This window comes from Myotis daubentonii, chromosome 3 (assembly GCF_963259705.1).
Source record: "Myotis daubentonii chromosome 3, mMyoDau2.1, whole genome shotgun sequence".
Taxonomy (NCBI): Eukaryota; Metazoa; Chordata; class Mammalia; order Chiroptera; family Vespertilionidae; genus Myotis; species Myotis daubentonii.
In genome coordinates, this window is record NC_081842.1 from 10,680,239 (window position 1) to 10,700,516 (window position 20,278).

At 39.3% G+C, this 20,278-nt stretch overlaps 1 pseudogene; it reads right to left on the bottom strand.

Annotated features, from left to right (window-relative positions):
* Nucleotides 1–7,652: 7,652 nt before the first annotated feature.
* On the bottom strand, nt 7,653–19,934 carry LOC132231828 (centromere protein T-like; annotated as a pseudogene).
* Between the last annotated feature and the right edge of the window lie 344 nt (nt 19,935–20,278).

Below are 20,278 nucleotides of genomic sequence, written 5' to 3' on the forward strand. Positions count from 1 at the left end.
AGGCAGCTGATCAGTGTTTCTCTCTCATCGATGTTTCTGGCTCTCTATCTTTCTCCCTTCCTCTCTGTAAAAAATCAATAAAATATATTTAAAAAACAAAACAAAACAAAAAAACATTAGAAGTGAAAGATCTCTGTATTACTCTTCCTTTTGATGTCAAGAATGTGGACTCCAGACCAAGATAGATTATTTTCCCTGGCACTGGTTAATCATGATAATTTCCTAGAAATTTTCAAATTCAACCACTAGATGTCATGCAGAGACCACAAAATAGACTACCTTGCAATTTTTCAAGTTACTCATACTCAATTTTGTAAGCTTCAATATTTAAGGTGGTTTGGAAAAATTTGAAACACAAGGCATTAAAGATGCAGGTCAATAGAATTATTCCACCTGATGCATATACATACTTTATGTCAAAAACATACAGAAGGAAAGGGCTACCTCATCCACTGAAATGTGTTACTTCAGGAATCTGAACGGTTAATGTAAGTGGTTTCAAAAGATTCTATAGCCTCCCTTGGGCAGTAATTATGTCCTTTACCCAGAATTACCCAGGGAAGTCCCAGAATTCAAACTATTGGGGGGGGGAGTCATATAATAGGGGAAAAAATCGAAGGATTTGGACTCAGGAAGCTCATGGATTAAATACCAGCTTGACTGTGTGCGAATTGAGTAAATCTGGTATATTAACATCTGTGAGTATCAGTTTTGTGGTCTGTGCAGTGAAAATACCTAACAAGCAGTGGTTGCAAATATTCAATAGAATATTGTATACTTATCATTTGGAAAAATTATTGGCATACTGTACATGTTTAATGAACTAATAGTTTTAATTTAGCATCACCTTCAAAATTAAAATATGATGTAAAATATTATAATAGTATTCTGAAACCATAAAAAGGACTTATAATTTAGAAAAAGAGGCAAGGATGGTTTACACATGGGGTCAGTAGTGAATTCAGTCTAAGAGGATGGATAAGGGTTCCAGGCCATGGGAATGGTATAGACTTTGCTTGAGAAGGAAAAGCAAGCACAGTTATTTATTTTATTTTTTTAAAATATATTTTTATTGATTACAGAGAGGGAAGGAGAGGGAGAGAGAGATAGAAACATCAATGATGACAATGATGAGATAGAATCATTGATCTGTTGTGTCTTGCACGCCCCACACTGGGGATTCAGCATGCAACCCAGGCATGTACCCTGACCAGGAATCAAGCTGTGACCTTCTGGTTCATAGGCCTCAACCACTGAGCATGCTGGGTGGGCAAGCACTCTTTTAAAAAATATATATATCTTTATTGATTTCAGAGAGAAAGGAAGATGGAGAGAGAGAGAAAGAGAGAGTGAGGAATATCAATAATGAGAGAGAATCATTGATTGGCTGCCTCCTGCACACACCCTACTGGGGATGTGCCCTGACCAGGAATTGAACCGTGACCTCCTGGTTCATAGGTTGATGCTCAACCACTGAGCCACACTGGCTGGGCCAAGCACAGTTTTTGTGTTTTTTTGTTTGTTTGTTTTTTGTTTTGTTTTTGTTTTTAAATAGCAAGAAGTTTGGTTATTCCTGAAATGGGAATTGATGGTGGGTGAGTAGTATATGTATGATTATAAGAGTAGGAATTTTTCATCAGTTAGTGTGAATTTATGAAGGTTCATGTAAACCATTCTGAGGAGTTTGGAAGTTTTCTTTTTTGGTATATGCAATAATGTGTTTTTGAAGATTTAAAGTTAGATGAGTAACATAATTAGCTGCATGCTCAATAAAGATATTCCTGTTTCCCGTGTACAAGTTGTATCTGAGGGATCTAAAGTTTAATTGGTTATTATGGGTTAGGGTTAGCATAAGGCAGTGTCCTTGTCACAAAGAGACGGAGTGGATTCAAAAGACTCACATGGATAAAAAGCTACAGAAAATGAAGAGGATTTGATCCAGAATTATTGTTTTTGCTTGGGGAGTGAGAAACATATTAACTCAGGAGGTAAAGAAAAGGAGATACTACCACTTTAAGGATGAACAGGATTGGAGGCCTTAATCCATTAGGTAGTTGTATATATATTTGGATCTCAGAGGAGTGTTATAAATTTGGGAGTTAGTAACTGATAAGTGAGAGCTGAAGCCACTGGAAGAAGACCAGGCTGCTCAAGAAGACTGCATTAAATTGAAATAGCATCTGGCTTTAGGCACAGAGACATTTCAGAAATTAGTAAGTGAAAGAGGAAGGTCTACAAAGAAAACTGGGTATATAAGCACAAAGAGAATTGCAAGATCACTTCTGAATGTTTAGAATCGGCTAAGCCTGCCTTAGCGGGAAAGGAGAATAAGAAGATAGGAAAAGGGGGAAGTTGACCAATAAAATTTTCAAGGAAGTGAAAGGAGACGGGATCCAGACTCGGGCTGCTGATTGGCAAGATAAAGGATTCCTTTCAACCTATAATTCAAAATATAAACAGTAATGAGCCAAAATAAGTAGAAGGAAGGCTAACAAAGTTTGCAGAAGAAAAAGTAAAACATTCCACCCACCATTCCACAAAACCAATTTTGAATCAAGAGAAAATTTATAAAATAGAAATCATAGCCTTTATTATTAAGAACCATACTAGCATAAAAACCTCTCTGTAGTATATGATATATACATAAGACATATATGTATATATAATTATGTATATGTAATATTGAACACATATAACATACACCTGTATTATATGTACACATATATAACATTATATTCATAACTTTTTTGACACATACAATAATAAAGAATCTCTTCTCTTTATACATATTTTCTTATATCAATGAATTCTGAATAAAGTTATAAAGGTGGGGCCGGTTTTTCTCAAACACTGTAACACTCTGACTATGTAGTTTTATTTTTTTAAGTTAACTATTTTAATGAAGAAAATAAAAATTAATTTTTATGTTAAAATCATTTTGATTTTTCTATATTAAAATAATATTGAAAGTACTGCTGTAGAAAAATAGTGTTAAAGATAACATTGAAATAACATATTCTTATAATTAAACTAGAGGCCCAGTGCACAAAATTCATGTATAGGTAGTGTCCCTAGTGGCTGCTGGCCAGCCGAGGCCACCCTTCCCCAGCTGCCAGCTGCTGGCCAGGGCCTTCCTTAGTTTTGCGTCACCCCCTGGTGGTCTAATTCCTGGTCGGTCGAATTCCTGCCCCTGGGGACAATTTGCATATTAGCCTTTCATTACATAGGTTAGTGCACTAAAATATGAAGCTCTTTGCTTTATATTTTAGAGCCTTTCATATGATGAATCTGTAATGTGTGATATACCATATAGGGTAGGATAAGAAATATTTTAAGTATAAAAGAGGAAACAATGAAGAAAATTTATATTTTAGCAATTATGGGGGTGTTGAGGTATTCAGGTTATGTTTTGTCTTTAGATTGTCTTAGTTTTCAAGACTCTTTCAAAATAATAAACAACTTTGTTGGTTTTTCTAATTCATTGAAGTAACTGAATTTCTGATAGAATTGTTTACAATGATTAATTGACCACATACTTCTTAGCAAACTTTTACTCCCCAACAACCATATGTTTGCACCTTAGGTTCCTGTTAATAAGGAATTTTGTGGCCACTTCTTAAAAAGTAAAAGTAAAGGAAGGCAGAGAAAACTGATTTCATTTCTATGCAGAGCTTGATTTTAAATATGCACACCCCAACTACGTAATCCTGTACACAAGGATCTCATTGTTTGTTTTTATAGTTGCTGCTTTATTTAAAAATTTGTCTTTAAAGTTTATATTTGGCAAGGCCAATAATGAAAATAAGCTGGTTTATATTTTCCTTATTTCAAGGTATGTGTGTGTGTGTGTGTGAGATCAACTATGTCCAAATTCTAATTAGACCACTTTTACCTTGGTAAGGTGCATGTGTTGTGTGTGTGCATGTTTTCATTTCTTGTGGTTTATCCAGATGAAGGTATCGGTCTTAAGAGACATGGCTCACCATGTGAGAGTGTTTATATCCAGTGGGGTGGAGATCAACTATGTCCAAATTCTAATTAGACCACTTTTACCTTGGTAATGTTAGAACTCTGGAACTCTTTTTCAATTTCTTTACCCGCCTCTTTTCTCCTACACTCTTGCTCAGAAAAGCATGCAAGTTCAACTCAGTATGTTTATTAATAAAATCATTTAAGTTTAAGTTTTGGAAACTGATTGAAATTAGAGCCCATTTTTTTAAATATAAATATCTACTATAAAACATTTACTTTGAGAGAGAGAGAGAATTTGGTAACTATGGTTTTATTTAAGCTGAATGTATAAAAGTGATGGATGGTCCAAACAAAGCAAATATAATAATTCATTTGCAGTTTACATGTTACGCTCAGGGAAAATAAATTATTTTAAAATAAACTTTATTTTAAAGTTGTAGAGTTACAGAAAAATTGTGAAGATAGTACAAAGATTTCCCATATACTCCACACCCAGTTTCCTTTGTTATAATCTAATATCCATATCAATAAATTATTAATTGAAATCCATAAGGTATTAAGATTTCTTTTTTTAAAAAAATCTAATGATCTTTTTCTTCTCCACATCCCATTCAGGATATGACCTTTAGTTGTCATTCTTTTCTGGGTTCCTTTTAACTATGCCAGTTTCTCACACTCTCATTGTTTTTGATGACCTTATCAATTTTGAGAACTCCTTGCCAGGTATTTGTGGAGGATTCTCATTTATTGGAATTTACCTGCTTTTTTGTCTCATGACTTGACTGGCTATGGATATTTGAAAGTAAGATCGTTAAAGGACCATTTTCATTGCATAAAATCAAAGGTGGTTTCATTGCATACTATCAACGTGAATTTTCACTACAGATGTTGATCTTAACCACCAGGCTGATGTGGTGACTTTCAGGTTCTTCACTGCCAGTTATTCTTTATTACCTCTTTCCATTCTGTTCTGTTGGGAAGAGAGTAACGCACACTTAAAGAGTGAGGGCTATATTCTAAGAACTTGAGGGAACGTTTGGAGTTTTTGGATTGGGAGGTTTCTTTTCTCTTCTCCACTGATATATTAATTCACTTATTTAGTTATATCAGCATGGGCTCATGGGTATTTATTTATTTAAATACTTTGGTTTTTAATCCAGTACTACTTTATTTTGTTTAAATTTGGAACTTTGGGCACTAGGAGCTCTTTTAGTGGGCTTCTGTGAGCTTTGAGCTTTTAGTTATTTTTGGGGGGAGGGGGGGGAAGGGGACCTTCTAACTTCCTGCCACTAAAAGATGTTTCATGCTCACTACATTTCCTGCCCAAGTCATGGTTCCTTTTATTAAACCATGGTCTTAAAAGTCAAGATCTAGGTGCTAGCAGTACTTATTGCTACTTGGATGTCCTGGCTCCTAGGTGGAGAAGTTGGAGAAGAAGACGTAACAAAAGAGGCCTTGCTTCTAGGCCATCTCAGCTGACAGAGCAAAAATATATGTGTGCATACTAACCTATTTGTATACTATATGTATAAATATTGCTACGTGTAGCATCTGTATTTGTGTTAAGCTGTGTGTGAGTTTATATTGATGTCTCCAACCCTAATGAATCACCACAAAGATCATTCTAGCCTCTTCTCCTTGCTTATCTTTAAAGTACCACTCAACATGGGCCTGCGGACTAAAGGGTCCTGGGTTCCGGGGTCCCATCAGGGGCAGATGCCTGGGTTGCAGGCTTGATCCACAGTAGGGGGAGTGCAGGAAGCAGCTGATCAATGATTCTCATCATTGATGCTTCCATCTCTCTGCCCCTCTCCCTTCCTCTCTGAAATCAATAAAAATATTTAAAGTACCTCTCAACAGTGAGAAACCTAACTCCCAATATCTGAAATTAATTTTCTCAGTTCCAGTATACATGTGTATCACTTCAGAATTGTTAACCTGTTCCTCTTTAGTAGGTAACTAGAGTACAATGCTTATGAGACAAACAGAACTGTCATTTCCACTTGATTTCTCTTAGTTATTTTATTTTTCTTACAGTTTCCATTATTCTGCTTATTTACTCCTATTTTCTGTTGTGTACAGCAAATTAAACTGGTTGGATTTTACAATTCCTCTTTAGAACATTTTCCCCATCTTTCATGAACTCTTAATATATGAATCGTAGTTACTTTAAATGTCCAGTATAATAATTTCAAAATTGGTGTAATATCTGAGTCTAGTATTTATTTATTTATTTATTTATTTATTTATTTATTTATTTATTTATTTATTATTTATTGATTGAAGTAATGCTTGCTTTGTATCTTTTGGCTGACATTATTCCTTACCTTTAGAATTTTTCGTAATTTTTAAAAACCAGTAGGATGTAATTGACAATAAGAGTGAGGTAAAACGCATTTAGTTTGAAATATTATGATAATCTGGTTAGGATTTAGTGTTTATATAAAGTTTGCTGTAACCTCAGCTGCCAGAGGCTCAAATTCCTCTAGTGACTTTATTTTGTCTCATATGTTGGCTTAGGACTCCTATAAGAAAGCCTCCTCAGACACAGCCTGAGGTTTTCAGCTTTTTACCTGTAATTATTTGCTATTGTACTAGAGTCTTGTTTTTGTGGATGTAAAGTATAAAAGAAAGGAGTACATTTTATTATTTTAGGGGACTGAGCCTATGTCCCTGAGCTGTAAATGTTACCAGTGTTTCTTATTTATCCCCCACCTACCCAGGTGAGAAAATAGCTAAAGGGAATAGGGACATGTACTGTAAGCCTGTGGCTAAAGTCTTTTCTGCTGAAGAGTGCGCAAATGCTCTGGTCATTTAAAAAATGGTTTATCCCCCCCTCCCCTCCATACGAGAGCTACCAAGGAATCTTTCTTGACTCTTGAATGGGAGATCATGGTGGGGCAACTGGAGGTAAAACCTTGGAAATCAGGAGCATCTTCCTAAGACTGGGGCCCCTCAAGAATTTCTCACTCATCTCATAACCTAACTTCAGTGAGTCATCAAAATTCCCATGTAAGTGTTCCTACCAGTTTATGACTCCAGTGGCTTCTGCTCCAAGTAAGCAGATCTGGGCTATTGATCCTGTGCATTTGCCAGTCTCCTCAAATATCAGAGAGTCAGTTAACTCTGTGAGCTCGGCTCTCTGATGGGTCCAAGAAAAGTTGTTTATTTTTAGTTTGTTCAGTTTTTAATTGTTATAATGATGGGAGTAAGAAAATGAAATATCTTAGAATATAGACCAAATTGGCATTGATAGGTAAAGTTAGGCATAAATGTCACATAAATAATTTTAGGCCATAATGACTTAAATAATTTGAAAGTGAACTTAAGGGGGAACTTTTTGTTTATTTTTTTCTTCTGGTAATTCTTTGGTGAACTTTTGATCTAGCTTTATTTATCAGGCAGTTCTATGTTCTGAGGAATTTTATTTTATTTATTTTTTTCTCTTTGTTACATTCTTTCTTTCTGTTTTTAATCCTCACCCAGGGATATTTTTTTCATTGATTTCCAGAGAGTGGGAGGGAGGAAGAGGAGAGAGAAACATCCAAGAGACAGACACATTGATTGGTTGCCTCCTACACACGCTCCTACCGGGGCTGGGGAACCTACAAGGGAGGCGTGTGCCCTTGATTAGGAATTGAACCAGGACCCCTCTGTGGGCTGATGCTCTAACCACTGAATGGACCGGCCAGAGCGTGACACTTTATTGATGGTGGTGCATGGTGAGGAGACCTGGAAGAGATGTGGGGCCAAGGGGACCCCTATGGGAGCAGAGCAGGTGTTGAAGTCTGACCTTTACTGGCCAGGGAAGACGGTGTTGTCACTGAACATACAAGGAATGAGGAGCTGCCGGTACTCCAGGGGCAGGTGCTGCTCCACAAGCACGTGCAGGGAGACTCGGTCTGTGCCCAGGCCCTGCCTTCGCATCAGCAGATCCAGGTCCTTGACCTCACAGTCTTGCGGCCATCATGGACAGCAAATGCATTCTAGGTCATTGCAAAGATGTTGGAAATACTTGTCCAGGCACTTCTCCACCATCTCAAGAGCCTTTGTCTCTATGGACATTTTAGCATAGAAGCTGAAGAGCTTAGCATGGTGGCTCAGTCCTGTCTCGTAGGGATCTTGATGGAGTCTGGGGCCAGCAAGTTGGGCCGGAGGAGGGGGAAGCCTGGCCAATAGAGGCTCCAGAAGCTCTGAAGATAAGACTGTAGTACTGGTTGGTGGGGCTGGCTCAAGGAACTCAAGTTGTCCGGCCTGAAGAAACTCCGGGATGCTGGAGGCCAACTCTGGACTTAATGTCCTACCTGCAGAGTCCTTATCCTTTGAAGATCCTTCTGGCTCCTTGGCCTCAGTAGCCCCCAGGATCCCTCTGCTTCTCTCACTTCTGTGTGTGTCTCGGGCTCTTCTGCTCTGGCAGATGCTTGTGTTCCTGCTGCCCCCTTCCCTTCATTCATACTCATGCTTTCTCCCATTGTTTCCTCTGCCTCCTCACCAGCTCCATCCTGGAAGGGCTCTAGTTCATCTTCTCCAGAGATACTATTGCTGGTGTTTGGGAAGCGCAGAGCAAAGGCATCTACCTCCTCTGCCTTTCCTGCCAGAAGCTGGGCTGGTTTCTCAGGATTGTCATTCTGCAGCCCAGGCCCACTGCTACATGTTCTGGGACTGACAGTCCTCTCAGGAGAGAGAGAGAAAGAGAGAGAGAGAGAGAGAGAGAGAGAGAGAGAGAGAGAATGATGCACACTGGGGGAATGACCAATCAAAGGCTGGGTATCCTCCAACACTGTGTCCATTCGCAGGGTAGCAACAGGGATTCTGTCACCTGGATGAGCCATGGCCACAGTAGTGTCTTGCAGATCCTGCAAAAATACAAAAATACACCCACATCTACAGCTCAGCGTGCATGTAAGAGGTCTGCGAGCCAAACCAGGAGAGGCGTGGCAAAGGTCAGATTGAGGGAATGTAAGAGGTCTGCTAGCCAAACCAGGAGAGGCATGGCAAAGGTCAGATTGAGGGAGCTGGTGAGGGAGGAGGCACCAGAATTCCCAGGAGGCTCGGTAAAAGGACCTTGGGAGAGAAGCAGCCCTGGGTTCAATCCTTGCTGAAACTGACAATCTCAGCCTCTGCTTCCTCTTGCCAGAAGCTAGCAGACTTGGAGCCAGGGTTGTGTGTGTGTGTGTGTGTGTGTGTGTGTGTGTTGGCGGGGGGGGGGGGGGGGAAGGGGGGGTTGAGCTCAGGAAGCTGCAGCTCCAGGCTGTGGGGCTGGAGAACTGGACCACCTGTGGTGCTGGCACTGGCTTCACCACTGACTCTGGTATGGCCCTGGAAGATTCCGGGCGGTTAGGAGGATGTTCTCAAGCACAGTCCGGGGTGTCTGTTCCTTCAGATGTCCACCGGTTTGAATGTGGGCCAATCTGCCAATAGACCTGGCTCTGTGGGAATGCCGTCTGGCAGTTGTTTTTGGCGCCGCAACCTCATAGAGCAGCGGTTCTCAACCTGTGGGTCGCGACCCCTTTGGCAGTCGAACAACCCTTTCACAGGGGTCGCCTAAGACCATCCTGCATATCAGATATTTACATTATGATTCATAACAGTAGCAACATTACAGTTATGAAGTAGCAACGAAAATAATTTTATGGTTGGTTCACAACATGAGGAACTGTATTTAAAGGGCCAGAAGGTTGAGAACCACTGTCATAGAGGACGGTGTTTCAAGCAGGGTTCTCTAGGCTCCAGCCCAGGTGCTCAGGCGTCGCCCCAGGGTGCACAGGGCCTAGGTATTCAGCAGGCACTGCAGCAGTGTAGTGTTTTAGGCTCATTGTCAGAGACATAGCGGTCTGCTCGCCTCCCAACTGCTGGGGTAGCCCAAATTTTTATTTTTTAAATGTGTTTTAAGGATATATTTTGATAAATACTCCTGATGGAAGTGGTAAGAGAGACATTAAATTAATAGGAAAAATAATCTCTTAGAAAGAAGTTATAATTTAAGTACTCTGTAGATGAGTTGTTATAGTGTTCATAATTAGGTAGTTAGGGAATTTTCTTCATCCAATCATGATCCAAAGATCAAATTCTCAACCCAAGACACTAGTATATCCACTTGATTTTTTTCTCCTATATTATAGGCTTTTAGGTTATAAAAATGTGCCTAAAATACCTTCTGTCAACCCTTGAATAAAGTCTTAAGAAAAAATTTATATGAACACAATGAAATTTACAAATGATGTATTATAGAATTGTACATTAGAAACATATAATTTTATTAACCACTCTCACCCCAATAAATTTGATAAAACTAAAACAAAATTTTAATAAGTCTCAGGTAAGTTGGGAAGAATATAAACATAAATGTTTCCATCCTATGTCAAAACAAGTAAAATATCTTAAGAAAGACCAAGTTAATCATGGAGTAAACATGGAAAGTATACAGAATGCCAAAGCAAAAATAAAGATAGGCTTAAAGCATAGAAAGGACAAAATAATTCATTTGAAGAAAATAAAACCGAAAGAGAAAAACAGAATCAAGTTTACCACAAATGTTTTATGCTACAGAAAAACTTAAAGAGAATGTAATTTTAATGAGATGTCTTTTTTAAAAATATATTTTTATTGATTTCAGAGAGGAAAGGAGAGGGAGAGAGAGATAGAAACATCAATGATGTGAGAGAATCATTGATTGGCTGCCTCCTGCATGCTCCCCATTGGGGACTGAGCCCACAACTGGGCATGTATCCTGACTGGGAATTGAACAGTGACCTTCTGGTTCATAGGTCAATGCTCAACCACTGAGCATGCTGGCCTGGTGAGACGTCTTTGAATAAAAGATGATTAAATGTGTGAGTGAGCTGAAAGAAGAGATTGTAGAATTAAATGACTAGAGGACCAAAGTGACACCATTACAGAGTTAGTTAAGTAGAAGGAAGCAAATTAGACAATGTGGAAAATTAAGATGGTAACAGAAGAAAGCCATCTAGCAGTCTCAGTGAAATGAAGAGGAAAATGATAAAGTAATCTGAGATGTTCAGGTTCGTAATATATGGGAAATGTTGATCCAAAATAAAGATAAATGGTGTGATGGAAGTGAAAATCCAACAAATGGAATTTAAAAAAATACATAATACTAGAAAATATTTCTGAAATTGAAACTAATTCTCACAGATCAAAAGTGCACTGTTTTTAAGAAATTCATTAGAATAACCGATTTCATGACATTCTGGAAAAGTGATTGAATTTCAAGGATTAAGAAAGAATTCATTAGCTATCCAAGAACTTACAAAGGGAATAAATCTGGTTGGGCTCAAATACTTTCATGGAAAAATGGTGTGCCAGAAGATAATAGAACAATATTTACAAAATTCTAAGGGAAGAGTATGTCTCAAGAATATTATAACCAGGAAAATTATTATTCAAGTACAAAATGGCAATACTGGTATACTTATTCATATAAAAACTCAGAGAATATGCTATGCCTCATCCCATCTTAGAGTGAATCCACATAAGAGACAAATGAAGAAATCATTGTAAAATAACTGAATGATGAACATTGAATCCAGGTATACATAAGATAGAGAATAAATAATTGCTAGAAATATTTTTATAAGGTAAGTCAATGTATATTAATAAAAAGTAACATTTAAAATAATAACAACTCTAACTTTTAGATTAATATATTATAATACAGTTTTTAAGGTTTTTTTTTAATGTATAGTTTAGAATATGGCCAACTTCTAAAATTCTGTTAGGAATTTAAAATTTTTATTAAAAATGCAGTAATTCTTTCTAATCCAAAGGAAGACAAATTTAGTGATATAAACATTACCTAATTTTATGAAATATAGTGCACCAATGGAATTCATTGGAGCATCTTAGTTTTTAGGAAACATCTGCTTGTACAGGATGGAGCAAAAGTAGGTTACAGTTGTACATAAAACAGATTATTCTTGTATTATTATCTATTAACTAGAGGCCCAGTGCATGAAATGTGTGCACCTGTAGGGTCCCTAGGCCTGGCTGGTGATCAGGGCTGATTGGGGCCTTCCTTCCCCTGGTGGCCGGCTGCCAGCCGGGCCTTCCTTCATTCCTTGCCGCCCCCTGGCGGTCAGCACATAGCATAGCAAGCAGTCGAACTCCCAGTTGGTTGAACTCCTGAGGCTACAATTTTCATATTAGCCTTTTATTATATAGGATTATTGTGTTATTTTCCATATGAACAACTATAAACCTACTTTTAGCCCCACCCTAACTATAGTAACTTGATATAGAGATTCTAAGGCTGTTAAGTGATTTAGTAAAAGACATAATCAAAGCTCTTAAAAATACTTAAAGCCCTATGATGAGCATCTCACCCACAGAGTTAGCCATTAACTCAGTGGTTATTTATTTGTAGCTCAAAGATGCAACATAATATGCTAAGCATTTGGCACTTTCTGTCCTCTATGTAAACTGGCATTAACATTGGACCACATAACTTTTTCAAAAATGGTTTTAAATCAAAGCATCCTGTTCAATTCCTTAAAGTGAATACAGGTATCACATGCTATGACATTCCCATGAAGTCCAAAGGACCTCTTTGGTGTAGTTGAAAAGGTGAAACCTAAGTTGCTCTCAGATGCATTGTTGGGTTTAGTAAAACAGAGGGGAAGGTGGAGGCATCAATTTGTTAAACAGTTTAATAAAGACACAATGGAAGAACTAGATTTATTAAAGCGCTAGAGTAAGGAATTCATAAATGGAGTAGAATATGATTAAGTGTGGAATGGTAGGTGAAATTAGCTCTTATTGTCAAGAGTCTTCAGAGCTTGCTAAACAGTACTGGTAGCATATTCATTGCAGATTTTTTAAAAAGATATTTTTATTGATTTCAGAGAGGAAGGGAAAGTGAGAAACATCAATGATGAGAGGGAATCATTGATAGGCTGCCTCCTACATGCCCCCACTGGGGATCAAGCCCAAAACCCTGGCATGTGCCCTGACTGGGAATTGAGCTGTGACCTCCTGTGACCTCAATGCTCAACTACTGAGCCACACCAGCCGGGCTCATTGCAGATTTTAAGTGTGTGCATAGGATCCAAGGGACATAAAGGTTTTGTTAAGGTCAATCTACCATCAATGGAGGAGATTAATAAATAAATGACTTTATTAATTAATCCAGAGTCTGGATATAACTGTTTCTATTAAGGGAGAGTAAAAGAAACAGATTCTTACCTTTTTGTTCACTTTTTGAAATGCATAAATGTTTAAGTTTTGTTGTCAACTTACTGAGATTTTTATTTTCTTATTTTCCTCATTCCTTTAATAACGCAAAAGTTCTTTTTCAACTCTAGATTAGTTGAGTATTCACTTCTACTTTTTATTTGTTTCCTTTTATTTCTAATTATGCTTAATTCTGTAAGTCAATTGGAATATATTTTGTAAAATGGCTTTAAATTAGAATATATATATATATATACTAGTAGCCCAATGAACAAAATTTGCGCATGGAGGTGGGGGGATGAAGGGTGGGGCCAGAACCCACAGCCCGACCTGCACCCTCTGTCATGTTCCGTGACCCCGGCTGCTCCGGTCCTAGGCGCAGGGCCTACAGGCTTGGGGCAGCCTGGATCCCGAGGCTCCATTTTATCAAGAGAACAAGGTCGGCGTTAGTTACAGCCCTCACCGAACCCAGTACAGTGCATCTGTGCGTACAACTGCCTTGTTCATGTGCATGCTTCGCCCTACTGAATTACTAACATCTTGAGGACATAGCTCTGTCTTATCCTGCTTCACCTTCAGTGCCTGGCCTGGTGCCAGGGACCTGAGAGGGTTTGCTGAGTGAGTGAGTGAATAATGAGTGAGTGAATGAGTGAATGAATGAGCGAGTAAGTGAATGAGCAAGCAGCTACAGGGCGGGAACTTCTGCCACGTTGCCATGGCGACATGGCAGAAGTTCCCGCCCCTCATCTAGCTGCATAGTTCCCACCCTGCTCCCAGCAACCCAGGCCTCTCTCCCAGCTGTGTAGTTCACGCCCTGCTCCCAAAGGCCCAGGCCCCCAGCCACTCCTTCAGCAGAGGCCAGAGCAGGCAGGAAGCTTGGTTTCCTCCATCGTGGGGGCAACCAAGCCTCCTGCTTGCTCCAGCTCTGTGACTGCCGGCTGCCATCTTGGTTGGGTTAATTTGCATACAGTCGCTCTGATTGGCTGGTGTGTGTGGCTTGGGGGCATAGTGAAGGTATGGTCAATTTGCATGTTTGTCTTTTATTAGATAGGATTAGCTATTGTTACATACTTAGTGAATATTCCTACTTTCCCACATATACTTGTGGTCTATATTTTTTAAATTTTTTTTTACGTGAGAAGATCTATTTTCAAAGCATATCTTTCTTTCCATTTATCTTATTGACCTTTCTGTTTTCTCTGTCTCCCATTAACTACTGTACTACAATAACTGGTTTACCTGTCTGTATGTTTAAATACCTTTCTATTCATAGTGGTATTCATAGACCAATAGCAACATTATCTCCTTGGACCTTATTAGATCCTTGCCTGACCAACTGAATTAAAATCTGAATTTTATAAAAGATCCCTGATAATTTGAGTGAGCATTTAGATTTGAGATGCACTGCTTTACTAGATCTCTGAGGGCAAATATTATTTATCTTGTTCATCATCATATCTTTATCTCCCTGGCCAGTGTCTGGCACATAGTATTTGCTCAGTAAGTATTTGAAGGAGTACATCAATTAGGTATTTTAATAAGATAAAGAAAAATATATCTGTGCATAATTACTAAGGAGCATCAACATGCCTAATTTAATGAGGCAAACACAATTTTGAGGAGCCATAGGAGTGCTTATGAATGCTTACAGTGAAGAGGTGTGGATTGTGCCTTGTCCTCAATTTTTTGCAATTTTGTATAACATGATGCCTGCTATATGGCACCCAAATCAACCTGAGTACATGAAAGTTGGAAATAAGAATTTCATTTTGTCCAAGACATGAAGAGCTATGGAAACATAACTTTGGGGAATGGAACCTGCATTTTCCATCTCTCTGATGAGGCATTCATTCTCTGTATTCTCATAGTCATTGTCCTTACTTCTTCTATCTCACTTAATGCTTAGCATCTATTATCTCTCCAAATACTATTATGCTATGTCCTCAAGGCAGGAACCATTTCTAATTACTTTTGAAACTTCAATCTGAGAATATGCAATTATTGTTTTATGTTTTTCTTACTAAAAAAAAAGAAAGAAAACTGTCTTGTAAAGTCACAATTATGATCATATCCTCTGAAAGAGAAGCAGAGACCTTCCTCCCATGATTTTTCATAGGAATAGAGGCCTGGTGCATGAATTCATGCATGGGTGGGGTCCCTTGGCCTGTCTGGTTATTGGGGCCGATTGGGGGGGGGGCTGGCCAGGGGGAGGGACTGCGGGAGGTTGGCTGGCTGGCCACAGGAGGTTAGCTGTGGGAGTGCACTGACCACCAGGGGGCAGCTCCTGTGTTGAGCCTCTGCCCCCTGGTGGTCAGTGCACATCATAACAACAGGTTGACCAGTCATTAGGCTTTTTGGTCTCTTAAGCTCATATATATATATATATATATATATATATATATATATATATATATATATATATATATATACTAGAGGCCCAGTGCATGACATTTGTGCACCCTCTCCAATATGGGATCCCTCAGGGGAGCCCTCTCCAATCTGGGAGTTTCTGTCTGTCTTTGCAATCATATGAGTGAATTGTTTGAGACCCCAACTCAGTTTGGTTTGTTGCTCACAGAATAATAGAGGCATTTTTTTTTCTTTGCTTCATTGGTGGAGATTTCCTGGAAGTTTTAGGATATCTTCCCTTTAATTTTTCCTATACACTCTGATTTTACTTATGTCTCTCACCTTTGCTTTCCCTCCATCCCCCACCTCAAGAGTAACTTGCTCCAGGCTCACTTTGCTCTAGTGTCTAGGAGATCCGTCTGTCAACAAAACTATGATTCCCAGCATTTCTGGTGCTCCCCATGCTCTGGGCTTCCGGTCCTGGGGCGGCCACCAAAACTACTATTCCCAGAATTCCTGGTGCTCCCTGTGATCTTGGTTTTCCCTTCCTGCTCTGTCTCTGTCCCATGGCTTCCCACTCTGCCAAGTTCTCCAAGCCACCAGCTCTCCTTCTCTGCTCTCTGTCTGGCGGCTTGGGGAACCAATTTCCCCAAGCCACTCCACTTTCCACCAGCTCTCCTGTTCTGCGCCTGTGTATGCAAATTAACCAGCCATCTTTGTTGGGTTAATTTGCATACTCACTCCTGATTGGCTGGTGAGTGTAGTGGAGGGGCGGTCGACTTAAATGTTTCTCTTTTATTATATAGGATAGATTAGAGGCCTGGTGCACAGATTTGTGCACTGGTGGGGTCCCTCGGCCTGACCTGTGCTCTCTCGCAACCTGGGACCCTCGGGGGATGTGGGAGAGCTGGTTTTGGCCTGATCCCCACAGGCCAGGGCAAGGGACCCAATGCACCGGGTTTCTAGTATGCACATAAGATCTTTAGTTAATCTCTTCCTGCAATTCCCCCCACCTTCCCTCTGAGATTCATCTGTCTGTTGCATGTTTCTATGCCTGTGCATTGATAGTCTGCCCCCTGGTGTCAGTGTGTATCATAGCTACCAATTGAATGGTTGGACAGTTTCTTAGGCTTTTATATATATAGATACTTATAAATATCTTTATTTTTCCCAATTTGGTCATGTTGTGCTATTATCAGAACACATTTTTTATTGCTCAGTTTCTCTATAAAGAAGACATCAACTCTCACCACATTTATTTAATTGTTATGATTTTGACAACAGTCATAAAAACCAAAGAACATAAAAAGTTTTTACACATATTTCATTACTTGATCCCCAAAACAACTTTTGAAGGTAAGATATCATTATGATTACTCTGAACAAAGTAGAATTGAGAGTGAATTTCTAGTTTCATACTATAAATTTCAAAACATTTCTATTGCATAATGGTATAAACCATACACTCCTAAAGTAGAAGGTTCAATTATTCTTTTATAGAAAGAATTCTGGAAAAATTAAGTACAAGAAAACAATGCTGATTTCCTCTGGAAATTTTATTGTCTGTTACAAAACAATGACAATAAATATCTTTTAAGATAAATTAACTTATTAATGTTATCTTTTGTTGAATCATTAATTTTCTTACATGAGCTCATGTATTCTTATAAGGTAAGAACAGTATGCAAAATATTTAATTTTAGCTTTACTTAAAGAATCAGTAGAGATATTGTGTTCTCATATTTAGATATTTGTTCATTGCAAAATTCCAGACACAAACGCTTTATTTGTTTGGTTAATAGATACTGAGCCATCATGGCAGTCAGTCTGGTGTGGGGCTCATGTATTTCATAGAATAAAAGATGCCATTATTTATAAAACTGTTAATTTAATATTAAATTTTGTGCAATCACCACTTCATTGACTGTATGCTAAAATTTTAAGATGCTTTCTATTTTCAGATCAATCTTACAACAGAGGAAATCCAGTTTTTTCTGCTATCAGCATGAAAGTAGTGACCAAGCAAACCAAGGATACATTTGCTCTTTACAAAAAATCTGCTGCCCATTTATCCATTTCAGTGTACCATTTAGAGAGCACTGCCAGTGCTCAATAAAGGCATCAACTGAAATCACTGTCATGGCAACACAAATTGATTCCTTATGTGGAAAAAAAATCCCCAAACTGCTGATAGGCTATTTAATATCTCAGTTTCCATGTTATTTCTCTGGAACCTAAAATAGATTTAATCATGTCCTGGTTAATTGTTGAACATGATTAAGGGTTTTACAATATCATTTTTTCATTGAATAGACACATTATTCAGAAGCGATGAACCTAAGTGGCCTTATTGTAACGATCATTGCCTAAATTGAGAGATTTTCAGTTTCAAATAATTGAATACGCACTAAAAGTGGAAATTAACTATATCAGAGAACACAGGGTGGTTCCATGGTTGGTTCAACAGCTCAATGGTGGGATCAATGTATTCATGCTCTCCATCTCTGCCGTCAGCTCAACTCAACATATCAGCTGTGTTCAAGTCTATATTTCCAAAATGACTGCAGCAACCTCAGGCATTCAGGGAGACACAATTATGATCATATCCTCTGAAAGAGAAGCAGAGACCTTCCTCCCATGATTTTTCTTTCTTTTTTTTTTAAAAATACATTTTATTGATTTTTTACAGAGAGGAAGGGAGAGGGATAGAGAGTTAGAAATGTCGATGAGAGAGAAACATCGACCAGCTGCCTCCTGCACACCTCCTACTGGGGATGTGCTCGCAACCAATGTACGGTGCGCTTGACCGGAATTGAACCTGGGACCTTTCAGTCCACAAGCCGACGCTCTATCCACTGAGCCAAACTGATCAGGGCATGATTTTTCATTTAATTAAGGAAGAAAATATTTCTATATGCTCAGCCCACACAGTAAAGACATTCACATTTTTCATTTTTCAGGAGCAATTAATTATATTTATTTGACAATAATTTATGGTCATAGAACAACGCAGTTCAGAAAATTACTTAAATATGTTAAAGAAAAAGGATTTGTTTCTGGCTCTCATATCTAATATCTTATAATAGATTGTTTAGCAAATAATTTATGAAGTGCTAATATAATCTCCCCAAATATGTCTAATTTCATCAATAAAGTGAACAAACTGTCTATATCTATACTAATAAAAGGGTAATATGCTAATTAGACCAGGAGATCTTCTGGATGTCCTTCCAGACAAAGCCATGATGACGGGGCTGAGGCAGAGGTGTTTGACGGTGAATAGGCCAGGAGGGGAGGGCAGTTGGGGGTGATCAGGCAGGTGGGGGAGCAGTTGGGGCAATCAGGCCAGCAGGGGGAGGGGCAGTTGGGGGCAACCAGGCCAGCAGGCAGAGTGGTTAGGGGTGGTCGGGCAGGCAGGCAGACGAGTGGTTAGGAGCCAGAGGTCCCAGATTACGAGGGAGATGTCCAACTGCCAGTTTAGGGGATCGGCTCTAAACTGGCAGTCAGACATCGCCCAAAGGGTCCTAGATTGGCGAGGGTGCAGGCCGGACTGAGGGACATCCCCTCCTGTGCACGAGTGCATGAATTTGTGCACCGGGCTACTATCTATCTATCTATCTATCTATCTATCTATCTATCTATCTATGGCTAAGCGACTGGCTGACCAGCCGACTGGCTGGTAGGTATGCTGCTCATTGACCACCAGGAGGTAGACACTCAATGCAGTAGTTTCCAAGTGACAGCAACTTTGTAGAGTGCCCTCTTGCACTCCAGGACCCCTCAGGGGATGTCAGACTGTCAGTTTTGGCCTGATCCCTGCAGGCCAGGCCAAGGGACCCCACCTGCAGGAGGGACCCCACTCACTCTGCTGGTGCCATTTGAGCCCCTGCACTGCCCCAGGTGCAGCTGGCCAGAGAGGGACCACGGGAGGTTAGCTCCAGGGCGTGTCTGGCCCATTTCGCCTACTCCCACTTCCCTGGCCACCTTCTAATTAATTTACTTTCAATGTGCATGAATTCGTGCACCGGGCCTCTAGTACATTACAATGCTCTTACTAAGAATAAATGGTTAATGAAGGCTTGCCAAAATCCACTTTCTCCCCATGAGTTTAGACACAGTGTTAATTCATTTGAACAGGATGTATATAGAATTAATATTGATGCAAAAGGGAGTTTTTATGTATTCATTTTGAGCATATTCTTGTAATTATGACTTTAATTCACTTTCCTCTGTGTATAAGTTGCCTATTGCCTTTATAACAAATTACCACGAACTTGGAGGCTTAAACAACAGAAATTAACTCAAAATCTGGAAGCTCAAAGTTCTTCAGAGTTTCTAGAGGAGAATCTGTTCCTTACCTTTCCTAGCTTCTGGCAGCTACTGGCATTTCCTGGCTTATACTGCATTGTCATCTCTTCCTCCATGCGCACATTGCCTTCTCTTCTTCCAGACTGGTGACCTATTGCAATATTTGGCTCAGGAGGTGTTGAATTTTTAAATATGGTAGCCAGTGAAAGCCTCAGGAATCTTCCCTAAGAAAGGGAACCAATGTAGCAGAGACTTTAGGATCACCCAAATATCTAGGGTATATCTGTGCTTTAGACACTTTTCTCTCTTGCTGCGTGACTGAGTGGTGGCCTTTGGAATGTAGAAAAAAGAGATACATGCCACTTTCAGGCCAGCTACTCAAAACTGTCACAATTACGCAAATCTCCTGTTTTCTGTGTGACCAGAGTTAAAGGACTCTAAGATGGTGGCGTTGCTGAAA